Consider the following 16,566-nt stretch of genomic DNA (forward strand, 5'->3'; position numbering starts at 1 on the left):
CGGCAGGGAATCAAATCCCGCAGTGCCAGACGTGTTCCGCTGCTGAAGCCAGTGCATGTCCAGGCCCGTCTGAAGTTTGCCAGAGAGCACATGGATGATACAGCAGAGGATTGGGAGAATGTCATGTGGTCAGATGAAACCAAAGTAGAACTTTTTGGTATAAACTCAACTCGTCGTGTTTGGAGGAAGAAGAATACTGAGTTGCATCCCAAGAACACCATACCTACTGTGAAGCATGGGGGTGGAAACATCATGCTATGGGGCTGTTTTTCTGCCAAGGGGACAGGACGACTGATCCGTGTTAAGGACAGAATGAATGGGGCCAAGTATCGTGAGATTTTGAGCCAAAACCTCCTTCCATCAGTGAGAACTTTGAAGATGAAACGAGGCTGGGTCTTCCAACATGACAATGATCCAAAACACACCGCCCGGGCAACAAAGGAGTGGCTCCGTAAGAAGCATTTGAAAGTCCTGGAGTGGCCTAGCCAGTCTCCAGACCTCAACCCCATAGAAAATCTGTGGCGGGAGTTGAAAGTCCGTGTTGCTCGGCGACAGCCCCAAAACATCACTGCTCTTGAGAAGATCTGCATGGAGGAATGGGCCAAAATACCAGCTACTGTGTGTGCAAACCTGGTAAAGACCTATAGTAAACGTTTGACCTCTGTTATTGCCAACAAAGGTTATGTTACAAAGTATTGAGTTGTATTTTTGTTATTGACCAAATACTTATTTTCCACCCTGATTTACGAATAAATTCTTTACAAATCCTACCATGTGAATTCATGGATTTTTTTTTTCACATTCTGTCTCTCACAGTTGAAGTGTACCTCTGGTGCAAATTACTGACCTCTGTCATCATTTTAAGTGGGGGAACTTGCACAATCGGTGGCTGACTAAATACTTTTTTGCCCCACTGTATATAAACATATGGAGCTCAGGATCTGATGGTAAATAATGTTTGTTGTTCTACTGCACATCATACAGGTGAGCTGTTACAAACAGATTTCTTGGTTATGGTGTTGGCATGATAATGCAGCTCTCCTCTGGATAGGCCCTGCACTCCAGCTGAGTCTCAGTCCTCAGGACTACACACATTCCCCAGCAATTTCAATCAGAAGAGATTTGAAAAACACATTGATTATCCTTCAGTCACCTCTCATTTATCTTAATTGCTGCACTGTTTTCGGAATGAAACACATGCAGAACCTGAGCTTCCACTGTATAATTTTTTTGTTAGGATATCACTCGCTCCCTTGCTCTCCTTCATCAGGTGTTTTAGTTTTTATTCAACGAACCTGCATTGCTCTTTGTAGGTAATTGCTGAAATGAACAGAATGCATATTTGTATATAAATTAACATGTTGTTAGTAGATCACACAAAGAACTTTTCACTTTCATCATGTTAGTTTGTCCCGCAGCTTTCTGTCACAAAATTGACACTGTGGACCATTACTACATCTGTCCCTAAATGTCATGACAACAGCTTGGACCACTCATTTTTTTTCCCTTTGGCTTACTTGTACGAAAATTGGTTAAAGTTAACTGAATTTCAACCACTGACGCCAGCTGTAAATATTTTATTTCCTTCCCTGGAACACAAATTATGGAGTGTCACTCTACACCTCTGTATTTAGTTGAATAGATGTGCCTAGGAAAGTGGCTAGTAAATGTAATTTTTAAAATGTAAATACAATAATATAGGCCAATGTGAATTGTTTTTAGTAATGTTGTTTTATGCACAACATTACTATGAATTATTCTGTATTAAGACTGAAGGTTGGATGTATTTTCTTGGTTTCCATTGTGTGCTTAATACCACGCTTGAAGGAACATGTTTAAACAGCCAGCTGATCTCAACTATTTGAGGGCAATTATTGATTAAGACATTGGCTTAGATTTAGTTCAGCTGATTTCGTTGCTGGATGTGTAAAATAAGAATTTATTGATTAGAAAACACATTGCTGGAACAGCAATTTGTGGGCTGCTTGAGATCAATAATAAAAGATGCTTATGCTCTTCATATCTGCTTTAGTACCTCTGATGTTATTATGTATTGGAAAGGGGAGTGGATTAAGATTGATCGCAAGTATAAGAGGGTAGATAGATGTACCTTTTATGCATTAGTGATAATTTGATCCTGTACAAAGCTTTCTCGTCATCTTCTCTCTAACTGTCAACACTTTAGGTTTACTGATGAAACGGGGGATTTCTTACTCAGAGTAATCATCTGATTAAAATGCCACCACTGCTTAACTGAAAAACACATATAATAGATGTTTATTCCTTTATCAGCTTGAAAAAGATGCATCATTTGCATCCAGTCTGATATTGGACAATTTCTGTGGCCACGGGAATGAAAACAGTGGTAATGTTCAATACTTAATTTGCTGGACATTAAATTGGTGCTATCACGTTATCTTCCCGGAGGCAGTCTCTGTTATTTCATCCCTTTATCATTCCTCTCTGACATCACTGGCTCCAGCGTTTCTCAGTGAAGGAGACTTTATCTCCTCCTGGTCTGGTATTCTTTGAGGTTTTTCATTCTCTCTATTTTAGTTCTTTTTCCATTTTGTCTGCCTCCAAGGTAAAAGAAAAGAAAAGACCGTTTTAATTTGTTTATGAAGCTCTGAAAGTGATGCTAATTTCATTAAAAAAAAAGACAAAACAGAAATATGTCCTTTGGTAATGGTGGTTAAACCACCTATTTATTTATGTTTGTTCAGTTGTTCTTTTAATCTTTATTTAATTAGACACTTTAATTAACATTAAAGTCTATTTTTCAAGAGCAGACTGAGAATCACAAAAACCCAATTAGTACACTAAAACAACAAAACTGTAGATTAAACAAGGAATTAATCAACACAGTTACAAGAATAATAATAATAATGATGAAGCTTTAAGGCTATTTAAAGAAGCATGCTGTATGAAAGCAATATGCAGTGAAATGTTCATTTGAACCTAGTTCCACCAACTAGTTTCAGGAATTTGCTGTAAGGAGTTTTGGTACAGTAAGAAAGAAGAAACACAAATAGAAGCAAACTAACGACTGCCAAAATTACTTGGAATTACGATAATGGCTTTACTCTGAATGTTTTTTTTACTCTTATTTTAAGGCTAAAAGTGTAATCTGTACATGTATGCAAAAAAAAAATCAAATTAAAAAAAATATAATTCGTAGTGTTGTTGTCACTAAACACAGTAAGCAGTTTTTTTACACCTTGATTCAGAGACAAACAATTGCACTTCTAGCTAAATCACTGCCAGTAATGAGTGTCATCCACATTGTATTGCATTATGATATTATGTAATACCTAAGGTGAAAAAAAATCTAATTGTAATTACTTTTTTATTCCTTGCCATACAGAAAAATTGCATGATTGGCAGATTCAATAATAATATGTTGAACGGGGTCTGCTGTGAGCTGCTTAACATCAGCAAAAATAAGTAATCAAGCAGAAAGCCCCTGAACAACAACAAATAATAATTTGAAAAACAGCAGTTATTGCATGCTGGTATTTTTGTTTGCGTTGCGGTTTGGTGAAGCTGAACAAAATTCCTATCAAATATACTTGATGCCGTTTTTCTTTTCTGCTGTCACTGTGTGTAGTTCCGTTGTCAGCACTCTACACTTTAGCTATATATATTCCTTCATGTTACTCTGTAAATGTGACCAGTACAATAAGTGAATGCACAGGCCTGCAACTACTACACTCCAAGTAAAATCTCCTAGATTACCGAAAGAGACAGTTATAATGCTCCCATAATGCAGGATCTAATTAGTTGCTGGTACTGAAGAAAAAATTTTAAAAATGCAAACTTGTTGCCTTAGAAAAAGGCAACTGCTATAAGTTTACAATATAGTTTACGAATATAAAATAATTAGTTCAACTGACATAAACATTTAAATTTCATCTTAATTAAAATATATAATTTGTGGTAACTTTATTTAAATTTTTGCTTGATTAAAAATTCTATGCAACTTAATCATCACATTACATTTTGTCATCCTTGAATTTAGAGATTTCTAAATTCTAGTTCAATAACACAAAGTTATTAAGTATAATAAAAATAAAAGTAAAATTAATAATTAGAATGTTTCTTGGGCTGGTTTAACAACTTTTATTTTCTAATGCAAACAAGTGCTTCCAACATGTAAACCAATACTTGATACTGATCTCATCTGTATAACACTGCATTATAATGTCATGCTAAAAAAGGATTTCAGAACAGCAATAGAAAAAAGAGATTTCCTTGGAATTCTGAAAGTTCAGCGGACTGACAGAATAACAAACAGTCACTGAGCTTCTCAGTTTTTGACGCAAAGCATATCACTTCTGTCAAACATGGTTTTACTATAGCTTGGGTGTGTATGGCTGCCAATGGAAGCAGCATACTGACATGTATTAATGATTTCAAAGCTAACAGCAGCAGCAGGATGAATGTGGGAGTATAGTAGAATATACTGTGTGCACAGATTGAAAATGTATCAGAAAGCACTGGATGGCACTCCCATGGTTCTAGGTCTTAAACCCAGGTTTGGGGTTTTTTGCTTTTAAATTGTGGTTATTCCAATGTTCACATTTTCATAGTTTTTTTAGTTCTATCTTATGTTAGTAATTTTATTTGTTTCCTCAGTCTCATACTTTTGTGCCTTTCCCCTTGTCAAGTTTACCCATGTGTCTGTATCTTCCTATTTATTGTTTCTCACTTCGTTTTGTTGTCTCCTGAGTAGGGATGGGTATCGTTTAGGTTTTATCCGATACCGGTGCCAAACCGGTACTTTTGAAACGGTGCCGGTGCTTAAACGGTGCTCAAACCGGTGCTTAAAGAATGGAAAATACAAAATTGGTCCAAAAACCTCTCATGTTCAGCTGTTTTTTTTTTTTGTAAAAAGATAACAATGTTAGCCTTTTCTGCAGCCATGGTATCACTCTGGGCTGGAAGCAGTTCTTAATCAATGGAAAAAAACACAAACTTTGTCCAAAAACCTCTCATGTTTAGCTGTTTTCCACTTTTTCTTTGGTCATTTTAGCCTTTTTGGCCAGGGTGAAGGGAGTATCTGCCATCAAACAAGAAGACAGCCGCATGTAGCTATGATGATGTTTGCTAGTTCACCTTACATGCATTAATGTAATAAAGTGGTTAGCCTACTCAGCGTAAATTACACATGAACAACATTAAGCTACTCACGCAGAGAAGAACGGCTGCTGCTGCCATCATCATCCTTCATCATTTCTTCATCACTTGGCTTAAAGCACTTGTTGCAGGCTGCTGAGTTTGCATCTTTTGCTGTGAAGTACAGCCAGACTTTTGACCGCTTCGTCTTGGGCATTTTTAATCTGTAGCTCTGCTCTAACAGAATGTACGTACCTGGACCCGCCTACTATCCTCGGAAACGTGAAATGATTGGCTAGAATCTAAAGTGTATCATTCCATACCAGTTGGTGGCGGTAATGCACCTTTCAGTTGTTTGCCAACCGCCAATACAAATGTAAGGAAGAAGAAAGTTTATCACAGCTCAGGAAAAAAAATCACCGAAATAAAGCACCGAAATGTGCGCTGCTTTTCGGTCTGGTTACTACCGTTTATGTCAGAACCGGTGCCATCATGGCACCGGATACCGGTACCCATCCCTACTCCTGAGTCAAGTTTTACTTTTCTCCTCCTGTCTTGTTGTCTTGATTTTTAACATCTGTGTCACTATCCTCTTATTTCTCTGATTAATTTCATGTGTAATAAATATTCTGATTAAACTCGTGTGTATAAATAGTCCTGTTCTTCCCCTCTTTGTCTTGGTGTCTGTTTCCTTGTGTATGCTCTTTTTGCAATTCTTATTTCTGCCTGTCTGTAACACACGTACTCATTCATACTTGCCCTCATTCAGAAGTACATTCAACATCAGTATTGAGCTAAACATTTAACCAAAGTAACAAAAGAAGGTTATTAAGATAAAGAGGTGGGAAATCTTCAAATGAGTCAATTATTTGATCTCAGTCTGACTGCGTGTTGGTTCACCTGTGCACCAGAGAGATCTCCCGTCATATAAAAGTTGAATGTGCCTGCAGTAAAAGCCTGTAAGAGAATCACCATTAAATGAAAATACAATGTGCCCTCCATTAGCTATTGCTCAAAAGCTTTAGGCAATCACTGACTGTAAAGGATTTAATATGAAGGCTGTGATAAGTACTTACTATACTACTTTAACTAGAGTAGCCACATACTTAGCGGTATCAGCACTATGAGTACAAATAAAAAGTCTACCTTAGTTGGTTAAATCGTGGTGGCAATGGAAACCTTAAAGCTGGAAGCTTATTAATTTAAGGTAATATCCATTTTTCTATTTTACGTTGAATATGCTGACACACAGAGATTAGAAGATCACAAAACCTTTAACAACCCAAGTATTTTCTGTTCCAGGATGAATGGAAAAGGAGTGAAGTGTGAAATTACTGAAAGTGTACAGTAGTTGGAGTGATACTTGCATTACAATTGATTGGTTAATTACTAAGTCAGTGCTGCTCACTTTAGTTCAGAATTGATCAAACTCTTTGCTTCTGTCATTCTTCAAAGGCTCTACTTCCATTTCCTTTGCCCTTTCACTACACTTTCTTTACTACTTCTTTCTTCTTCTCTTCTGACCTCTCCTGTCATCTTCTTTCCTCGTCAGTTGCTGCATCTTTCTTCACATCTCACTTTTGTGATTAAGTCATGCAGTCATTTCTCCTCTCAGCTTTCTTCACTTTTCCTTTATTCAGAGTAACTCTATAATTCAGTCTGAGGCGTAAGATGACGTTTTGCATTTGGAATTTTCTGAATCTCTTGATTATTTTGGTATTTGTTTCTGAGCAGGTGTGAGTTGATGCATGCCCATCTTAAATTGCCTTTAAATGTGATACTTATCCTGTCATTCCTCTTTTATTTTCTTGCAGGGAAAGAGATGTTGGTCAGATTACATTGAGCACTGAGCCTAGACCTAAATTCATAAAAGATTTTTAAAAATGTGATTTGAGTTTTCACTGTATGCCACAAAAAGATAGAACATTTCAGCGTTATTGGTGATTTTAAAAAGGCTTTGACAACAAATATGTGTCTCTAATTTTTACTTTTTGTATCTATTCAGCAGTATATGCTGCCCAGATACAAACACTCTACTACTGAGTAAAAAGCTGTAATTTAAAAACATTATTCATGTGCAGGCTTTTGTTCAACGATGCATGTTAACCTCCTCAGTGGAGGTAATTATGTGATTGGTTTGGTGTCTGTTTGTTTATTTTCTCTTTTAGCTAAATAACTCAAGAAAATACAAAAAAATGAATTTGCATGTGAACTTTAACAATGATGGCGCTTGATCAAACTTAGAAGTAATAAACTTCTGGAACTGATTAATCAGGAAGCCTTTTTTTATCACCACAAAATATTTTGCAACAAATTCTCACAAATGCATGTCACAATTCAAAAAAGAAAAAATCCTTCTGGATCCAAGGCAGACCAGATCCAGATGCATTTATGGATCCAGGGAATAAATGTATCCATGATGTACATTTTCATTTTTTTCAGATTTATGCAGACTTGGACTGCTGTCGCCTATTTATACTTCATGTGTCATTTTGTCAGGGTTAGAGTTCAAAGATTAAGAAAAGGGGCAACAAGGGATGATGTGATTATTCTGCATGATCAGAAAGAAAATATGTACACTTCTGTAGGAGTAACTTAGCATGTACACAACTGCACAAGGTGTGATCAGGTCAGGGATTAGTTGATGTTTGCATCAGACACCAGCTGTGGTTCAAAAACAACCCATTAGGCACCTAATGGAGACAGGGCTGCTCTCTTTTTCCAAAGTTACCAGCCACATGCTAATGATCTGTGCACAGCAACTTAATCTAAGCAACCAAGAAGAACCTTACAGTCAAAAACATGGCCATTTTCTGAGGGTTTGTCAGAAAAGTGAACATTGTTTTGTGACAGTTTACACCAGTGTGCTAATATATAGGGCTGTACCTTGGCTTCCTCTCTGGTAAGCCGATAGTACATCTTACTCTGTGGTCTTGTAGCTATTATACATTGGATTTGTGCACCGTTAACAACTACATTTCTGTTTCATCCCCAATCTCGTCGCCGTCTTACAGCAGTTTTCTTCTAAAAGTTTTCTCACCTTCATTTGTTTACTGTATGCTACCTGAGAGTGGGTTTGTGTTGTTAGTCTAGTGAAGGCACAGCAAAATGTGCTGTGCCTCAGTGCCAGATTGAGAAACTTGTGGCGATTTCTGTGGAGGAACATATGTGGAGGTGCTTTAAACAAAATCCTGTAGTTTTATATAATGAAAATAAAAAATAGGGGGAAAAGTTGTTAGTTTGTTGAGGATCAACCAGATGAAAAATTTCTTTAAAAAGTATAACACAGCTAACATGGGACCATGTAATCAAGAGTCTCTGGGGGATTTGGAGGGAGAAGAATATGACACACAACAAAGATCACCATGTAGAAATGCATGAATGAATGAATGAACTGGGTAAATCCTTAGGTGTTTGTTTATGAGAACATGAACAAAAAAATACTTATTATGTGTCTCAATTTGGTCTTTGCTATCCCTCTCTAGTATTTAGTCAGACGCATGCCTTTATAATGTGTAAAATAGTTACTGGTAAAACTTGTGAGCATGAATTCACTACCAAAATCTACATAATCAATCTCATCCTCCTTCCTTGAATGTAAATAGGGTTTTTATGAGCTACAGTGAATAATAGCATGTCACTGGGCATCTCCGTGTCAAATGACGTGTCTATATGCCTGCATAATGAACGCATCTGTTTATCGAAAATAATCCTATCAGTCTTTCTCTTGCCCTTATTCTATGAGGCCTTCCCTTTGTATACAGTTTTTATAATGTACATATTAAGATTCGATCCATGGTGTTGCATATTTTTATGCTTAAAGTTAGACTACAGAGTTTGCTTTCTATAAAAACTGTCTCATGAAGGATTGCATTCATACAATACAAGCCCGTACATACTTTTGTTTAAAAAATGTTGTTTCATTTGGATGAAGGTTTGTTTGTTTTTTTACATTTGTACTATTAACCTAACCCTATCCTTATACAGCTATTATCGATTACCAGACATGATATGTCTGTATTTACACATGTTTGCATGTGTGTATGTGTGTGCAGCTGTTTTTGAACACACCTAATGTAGTGGAAACTCTGCAGATGGGTTTTGAATACTTTGACATAAACCTGTTTGTCTGTTAGCATATTTTATCAATGAAATCTCACCCATGCAATCATGAACTCTGCATATGTGTAGTTTGCATTAAAATGAACACTGCGTTCATTAAGCTCATCGCAACCTGATCTCTAGCTTAAGTGTGATTCTGAAAGCTCAGCATTTGAGCTATTTTACAGTGCAGCTGACATAAGATCAGTAACTTTTTTTTACAATTCTTCTTTTGTTTTTCTTTATTTTTCTACAAACTGAGCCATTTAAATCAAGTACTCATTCATTAATTAGTTTTTTAGCTTGACTGTCTAAATGCTTCTGGAGATCATTCATAGTGTCATTAGCAGTTGAATACATCTTTTACTATCTGAATGAGCAGATTGGGCTAGTATATAGGTAGTTACAACCAAAATCGGTTTGACTTGACTATGTCTGTGCCATTTTATTTAACTAAAATTCAATTTGTCCTCTGTTTTTTATTGCTAATGATAAATAAAAGAAAGAAAAGAAATTAGGTATGTGGAGGATTAACTTTTTTCAGCTTCCATGTGAGTCAACACAGAGTTCTCAAAAGTGATCAAAACCAACATGAGTCAGGTTATGTCAGTGACTGAGCTGCGTAACATGTTTTCTTTGCTTTGTTTGATGTGATTTTTTATAAACTCAAGTAAACAAAACTGTAAGAAAGAGAAGAGACGGGGGAGTGAGGAAGGTGGAGAGAAGAGAGAAGAAAAGGAAGGAGGGTAATTCCACACTATGATCCAGTGTTTGATATTTAACTTGTGGCTAAAATCAATACTTTATGTTTGATGAGAAACACACAGCCTTCCAGCTTGACTATTTACTACAGCTTCCTCCTAGCTGCCACACAAACAATGACTAAAGACATATTTGCTACTCAGTCCAATAAACAGTCTATAAAATTGGCTCTGTAAGTATTTGGTTAGTGATATCATTTCCATAACTTTGCCTCTATTCATAACTACAGTATAAATTAAGCCATCCAGATGGCTTCAGATTTACTTTAATTAAAAATACTGTCCTCACAATTTATTAATCACAGCAACTGTACACATGTAGCCTTGAGATTTTCATAGGCTCAAATTTTAATGAACAATTAACAGATGAGTAGCGTCATGGCCGGGTGTTACCTGCTTGTCTTTTGATTTCATGGCACAGCTCCTCAATGAATGCTTCCATATGAAACATAATTGATGTCAACCATGTATTGTTAGCAACAAAAATCTCTGGCACAACTTCACTTTCTTCCAAGGTGCATGGAGAGGATGAGAAACTAACAACACAGGAACTCCAGCAACACTTAAAGGTAAAGAGGAACAACTTGTACCAACCATGTAATGTTTGAAGAATTTTGATCATTATATCCTTGGACAGGGGGTGGATCTGACTCAGTCGTTATAGTAACTGCAATTTAGGGCTTAGGACAAGAATAAGTCAGGTCAGGCCACTGTTATACCATATTTTCCGTAGTTTTGCTTACTGTCCTCAAACCGATTTTATGTCAAAAAATGTTTTAGTACGACTTTGGTAAGCTACAAAACTGCAATGCTTGATGTATTGTCGGGGCATAATGGCTACCGTAGTCAGGAGCCTCGCGGACTTGGAGTAATCTGGGTCCAAAACTCTTTCAGCTTCAGGTCCCAAAGTCAAACAATCACTGCGGCATCACTGAGAGTTAAAAACTATCTAAATTCTTTCATCTTCAATAAAATGATCAGCATTGTTGCTTTACCCGGTGTAACAATGAAGTTTAACATCCAGGCATCCATGAAAACAGAATTTATTAAATTTAACAGAGTTAGAAGTTAGCAGGAAGTTAGCTTGCTAGTTTCCACCTAAACATGATAAACCATGTTCTTACTGAGAGATTCCTGAAAAATTTAAATGTTATCACTTCCAACATAGATGAAGACAGAAAACTAAACAGCAGTTACGTCTGTAGGGTTACTGCAGTTGGGCTAGCTGGTATATAATGATGTGCTAAGTGATCGCTAGCGACACAGCTGTGTTAGCATAACATACACACAGTGAAGCTGGAGGATGAATGCTAACTTTTTTCCACTTGATAAAAGTTAATGTGAGGGTTTCCAAGGGTCAGGGACAAATGCAATCGCATGGCAGGATTCTGTAAACGGACCAATTTTCAGTCAGGAGAACAACTGAGATAATCCATCCACATTATTAAGTTAATCATTAACATATTGCAACAACATGGGAATAGAGCAGCTGCGAGAGAATTCAACATTAATGAATCAATGGTAAGGTAAAGTGGAGGAAGCAACAATTATGAGTTGAGTGAAGTTTGGATAAATAAAACTTTTGTTTCGTTTAATGCGCCTTATAATCCTTACTTACTTACATATCATAAACCATTTTCACAAATGAATTCATGCATGTCAAAGGAATCAGGTCGGGACATTGTTCAGATGTCCCTTCCCTGCATGTAGCACACAGCAGACAATAATCCTCATCAGCTACATTCTCTCTTCTGGAAACACTCTGTATAGTTTCAGTAACAGAGCTGCCTGATAAGAGCTAGAAGAAGTCACGACATAGGAATCCCAGTCAGCTAGCTGTGAATGCACTGGACTATTCCTGGCACTATTTTCACGTCAGCACACATCAATGCAATCAGACATCACACAGACTTTGTAATAGGAGGCTGTGCTGGACATTTGGGTTTTCACATGCACCTTCTTCATTTGATGTCTGGAAAAGTTCACTGCTGGAGTGCATGTGTGAAAATGTATGGCATTATTTTTGTGCCACTATTCTGAGCGCACGTAAAAAAAAATTGAGTACACGTAAAAAAAATTTGCAGGTGCAAGTGTTGCATTTTGAGGAGAAAGCTACATTTGAGTGAACAAAATTCATTGCTGCGTGCAAAAAATGTATTTCAGTGTTAGCTATTTTCGATACACACACACACACAATAGCAGCCCCTCTCGCTCAGTTTTTGCATTTGCTCTTGCTCGCAATGTGTTGCTTGCGCTCTCAACATTTCTGCCCGTGCACGTTCAACTCAAAAATAACGCCATAAAATGGCTATAGCTAAGACCTAAGACCTTACACTATCTGTCATTTTTAGACAATCTGATGCCTTGATTATATAAGGAAAATCACAAAGAGGCAGGAGGAGGTGATGACACTGAAGCAAAGGAACCAGGGAGCACTCAAACATGGGCCAGTGCAGTAAGGACTGGGCCTCAGCATAAGAATTTTGCAATCTGCAATCAGAGTCATACAATATTATATATATTCAACATCAAAGTGTTTAGGAAGAGTTGGCAGAAAAGCAGACTTACAGAAACTGTGAATTAAGGGCCCAGGGTGCCTTTGTGTACTTGAGGCTGTTTCACTGTCAAGCTTTTAAACCCCCATGGACATGGGTGTCTGTGAGTGTGGACATTAGAAATGGGACATTGTCTGAAACAGTTTTGTTGATATCACAAAAATCCTGTAGATGTCACTCTTTCTACTGTTGCAATAAAAAAAAAACAGAACAATAAGCATAGTTGGGATCAGATTCAATGCTCTGGCAGGGATATTTGTTTAAATATCCCTGCCTCTTTTTCCTCTTCCTCTACAGCTCTACTGCTCCATGCCATCGTCCCCTCTCCTTTTTCTGTCGCATGCTTATTTTTCACAGTGACACTTCTGTGGAAAGGGCAGATGGATGACCTACACATCTTGACTGTAAAGATGAATCACCAGCCTTACCAAATCACTCTTGTCCCATTTTATGAAAGCGCCTTCAAATACAATGTTTTCTCTCTTTTGTCTTTTGCTTTACTGTCACACAGTAAAGCTTTCAGAGTGCTAAAGGTTATCAGGCAATATATATGAAGGTTTACTAAGATATCTGCAACTGTTAGTTGCTTTATACAAACAAGAAAAATACAAGCAGGTACACATGTGTATATCTATCAAATACAGTGAGTGTCTAAAAAGGAGTTTTGTATATAAAGAGTATGCTATGATATTGTAGATGGGGTGAATGGCACTGATATATATTTGCTCACATCAGTTCTGCTTCTGCAGAAGAACATTAAAAATCCTGCTCATGACTTTGTACTGACTTTCTTCTATCATCAAATACTCGGAGCACAGTGACACCATCCACGATATTTCCATTAATTTTCTTTACCATGTATCCAATTTACATTATCTTTAACCAGTGTTAGTCAAGTTACTAGAAAATAGTAATTAGTTACTAATTACTTATTACTTCTCCCAAAAAATAATCACATTACTTTACTGATTACTTATCTTCAAAAGTAATTAGTTACTTTATTACTTAGTTACTTTTTAAAAACATGATACACAACCTACGTAACAGAGTAGTAGACCTTTCAGCCCAATTCTATTTCTTCTGCATAATTAATGATATAAAATTGAATCAAATGAAAAAGTCTTAAAAACACGGTGCCATACTTTTTTAGGGTAAATGAAATATATCATGTGATGCACAATGCTCACATCATTTACAAAAGGAGAACTGAAAAGCCAGCAGCTTTAAGGAACATTATCAGTGATGGCCCAATCCATAATTAACCTCCTAGGACCTGGCGTCCACATATGTGGACATCACATTTGGGGTTATTTAGACCAAAATACTTAATTTTGCTGTACAAGGGCCTGATATCCATTTACGAGGACATTATACTGCTACTGTTCTATCGAAATTTTAAATATCCTCATATGTGACTTTCATTTAGTTAGAAACAAAAATCTGGTAATTCTTTGTTTTTACATTCATCGGGTCCCAATATGCCCAAATATCAAAGAGAAATTAAAAATGCATGCCATGGAAGAGTTTGAGGTTAAGTCTATGGTATCGATTTACAAAAATATGTCTTGTCTTTGTTCTGTCCATTCAGAGAATGAGATCAGCTAGAGTGCCTCAAGATGACTTCAGCTTGATAAATGCCTATTTTCACAGGGGTGTCTACTGAAGGAAATCACTAAGCTCCTTGTGCTCTGAAAGTGTTCTCTATGTATTCCCGGCAGAGTAACATCAACATTTGTTATGTGTCTGGCTCATCCTTAAGTGGACCTGAGTCTGTAGTGTTTCTGAAACAAACAGTAAACAGGACATTTTGTCTCCTTGTGTTGGTTTGTGTGTATTTCAGAGTGCAACGGTCTTTTCGCTCCAGCTTACTTATTCACTGCCAAGCAAAATCACTTCCATCACAGGCAGCAGCATTGTCTCTGTCCACATTCCTGTGGGTGTGTGTGTGTGTGTGTGTGAGAGAGAGAGAGAGAGAGAGAGAGAGAGATGCCATTTGCCTGACGACTCAGTGGTGGATGTGTTAACTGACACTCTGGATGTTTGTAAATACTTGCTAACTACTAGCCAAGCAGTCATAAAATTTGAAAAACTGCAATGTAACTGGATATGGAGAAGGTTTGCTTCAGTGCTGCAGCCAACGTGTTTTATAAGTAACAACCTCATTTTTCTGTCACAATCGGTGGTTTCCAGATGGTCAGGAATGGTCTCTGGATGGGCACTATCTGATATCCTCATGATGGTGTTTTCCCTACATCATCATAACAGTCGAGGATCAACATTGCAGCTGACCAGTTATGTTGTCTGATCATTCAGTTAGCATTAGCCAAAAAGCTAGCCAAATGATCAAATGATTGCAAAAATTTGCCCCAAAAAATGATCTCAAGCAAACCAACATGAGTCACCTAAATTTGGTTAACAAACCTAACATATAGCCTAATATAATATTTTTTATATTATATGACTTAATAAAGAAAACACTTGAAACGCATGTGCAAACATTGTCCCCCCTGACAATAACCTGTACAATTTTCATTGTCTTACAGAGACACACATACACACACATTCTGTATGAGAGAGAGAGACCTCAATTGTGTTCCTATGGTAACATTCAAGACTTTGTATTTGTTTTCTGTTGACAGATTGAGCAGCTGGGTTAGTCCAGTCACATTTAGGAGCAGTTATGTGATAAAGCAAAATAGGGAAAATGGAAAATATTGAAAATGTTTTTCTGGTGAATCTCTTACACAAATGCATTGTTCTCTTGTGGTATGGAGATTGACTTGATGGAAGCAAAACAGTCTGAAGTCAATAATGTAGGTAATGCAGAACTGTCCCTTTTGGAAAACAAAAGCTTATTGCATTTTATTGTTATTTGTTCCTTCAGCCTTAATTTAGGCTCGATAAAATGTCATTTTAGAGAGCAGAATAATCAGTTGGGCTTCCTGCAAAAAGCACAAAAGCACAATTGCAGCCCTAAATATGTTTTTTTTTTTTTTTTACCTGATATTGGCAGCTAACCCATTTGAAGTGCCATTACCTAAACAACTATGGCCAGAAAGACCTTCTTTAACACTTGTCACTCTTTCCAGGATGAAAAGCTGTCAATAACAAGGTGTGCTTGCTAATGCTTCTAGAAACAAGGGGTGTAAGAAAAAAAAATTGTTTTCAAAAGCCTGATTAATCTGACAAAGGGAACAATAAAGTTAGGGGTGAACAGATAAGATTTTGCCCAAAACTCAACTTGGGCTCTTTTGTACATTCTAAAATCATCAAAAATTAGGTCTGTGGACTTGGTAGATTTGGTTTAACTGCCTCCCACAGCAGTTAAATCAAATCAACAGATGCAGAAAGAGTTATGGTAAAAAGGGAGATAAATATACAATTAAAAGAGAGTGAGGAAAGCAAGGCAAACAGGAATGAAACCAGATAATTAGTATAATAAATTTCATTTGTGTGTAGAATTATAAAAGGCTAACAAAAAATTTCTGGTATATCTCCAGTTCTAAGCATGCTTCATTGCACCCTCCCTCTTGGTGTTGAGAGAATATAAGTCCCAATGGGTGTCTCTATAGCTTTCCATGGTGTCATTGTGTGTATGTAGAACTTAGCTTGTGTGGTGCCATTGTTTAAAAACCTAGCATTTATTAACAAAAACAACAAACTGAGGCAATGTTCTAATGTTGCATAAACCTGTAGTGATGTGTCGGTCGCGAATGAAACGGCTCTTAGAGCCGACTCTTTGAAGTGAACAAAGAGTCGGCCCACTGGTCCCTATGGGGAGCAGAAGTGGGTTTTTTTTTTTTCTTTCTCTCACCTTCTCTCTCACACTTTTTTCTGCTTCACTCCGCACGCGAGCCTTGTGCTTGCGCTGGGCAGAGGGGGGAGGGGCGGTAGTTACAATCGCAAGTAGCACAAGAACAGAGCCGCAGGTTAAGAGAGAGAAATGGAGAGCCAGGGTCACATTAGAAAGGTATAGTAATCATCCACAACTATTTTCAGTTGCGGATGATAAAGGATTCAGAAAGTTTATTAAT

This window comes from Neolamprologus multifasciatus, chromosome 2, assembly GCF_963576455.1.
Source record: "Neolamprologus multifasciatus chromosome 2, fNeoMul1.2, whole genome shotgun sequence".
Classification (NCBI taxonomy): Eukaryota; Metazoa; Chordata; class Actinopteri; order Cichliformes; family Cichlidae; genus Neolamprologus; species Neolamprologus multifasciatus.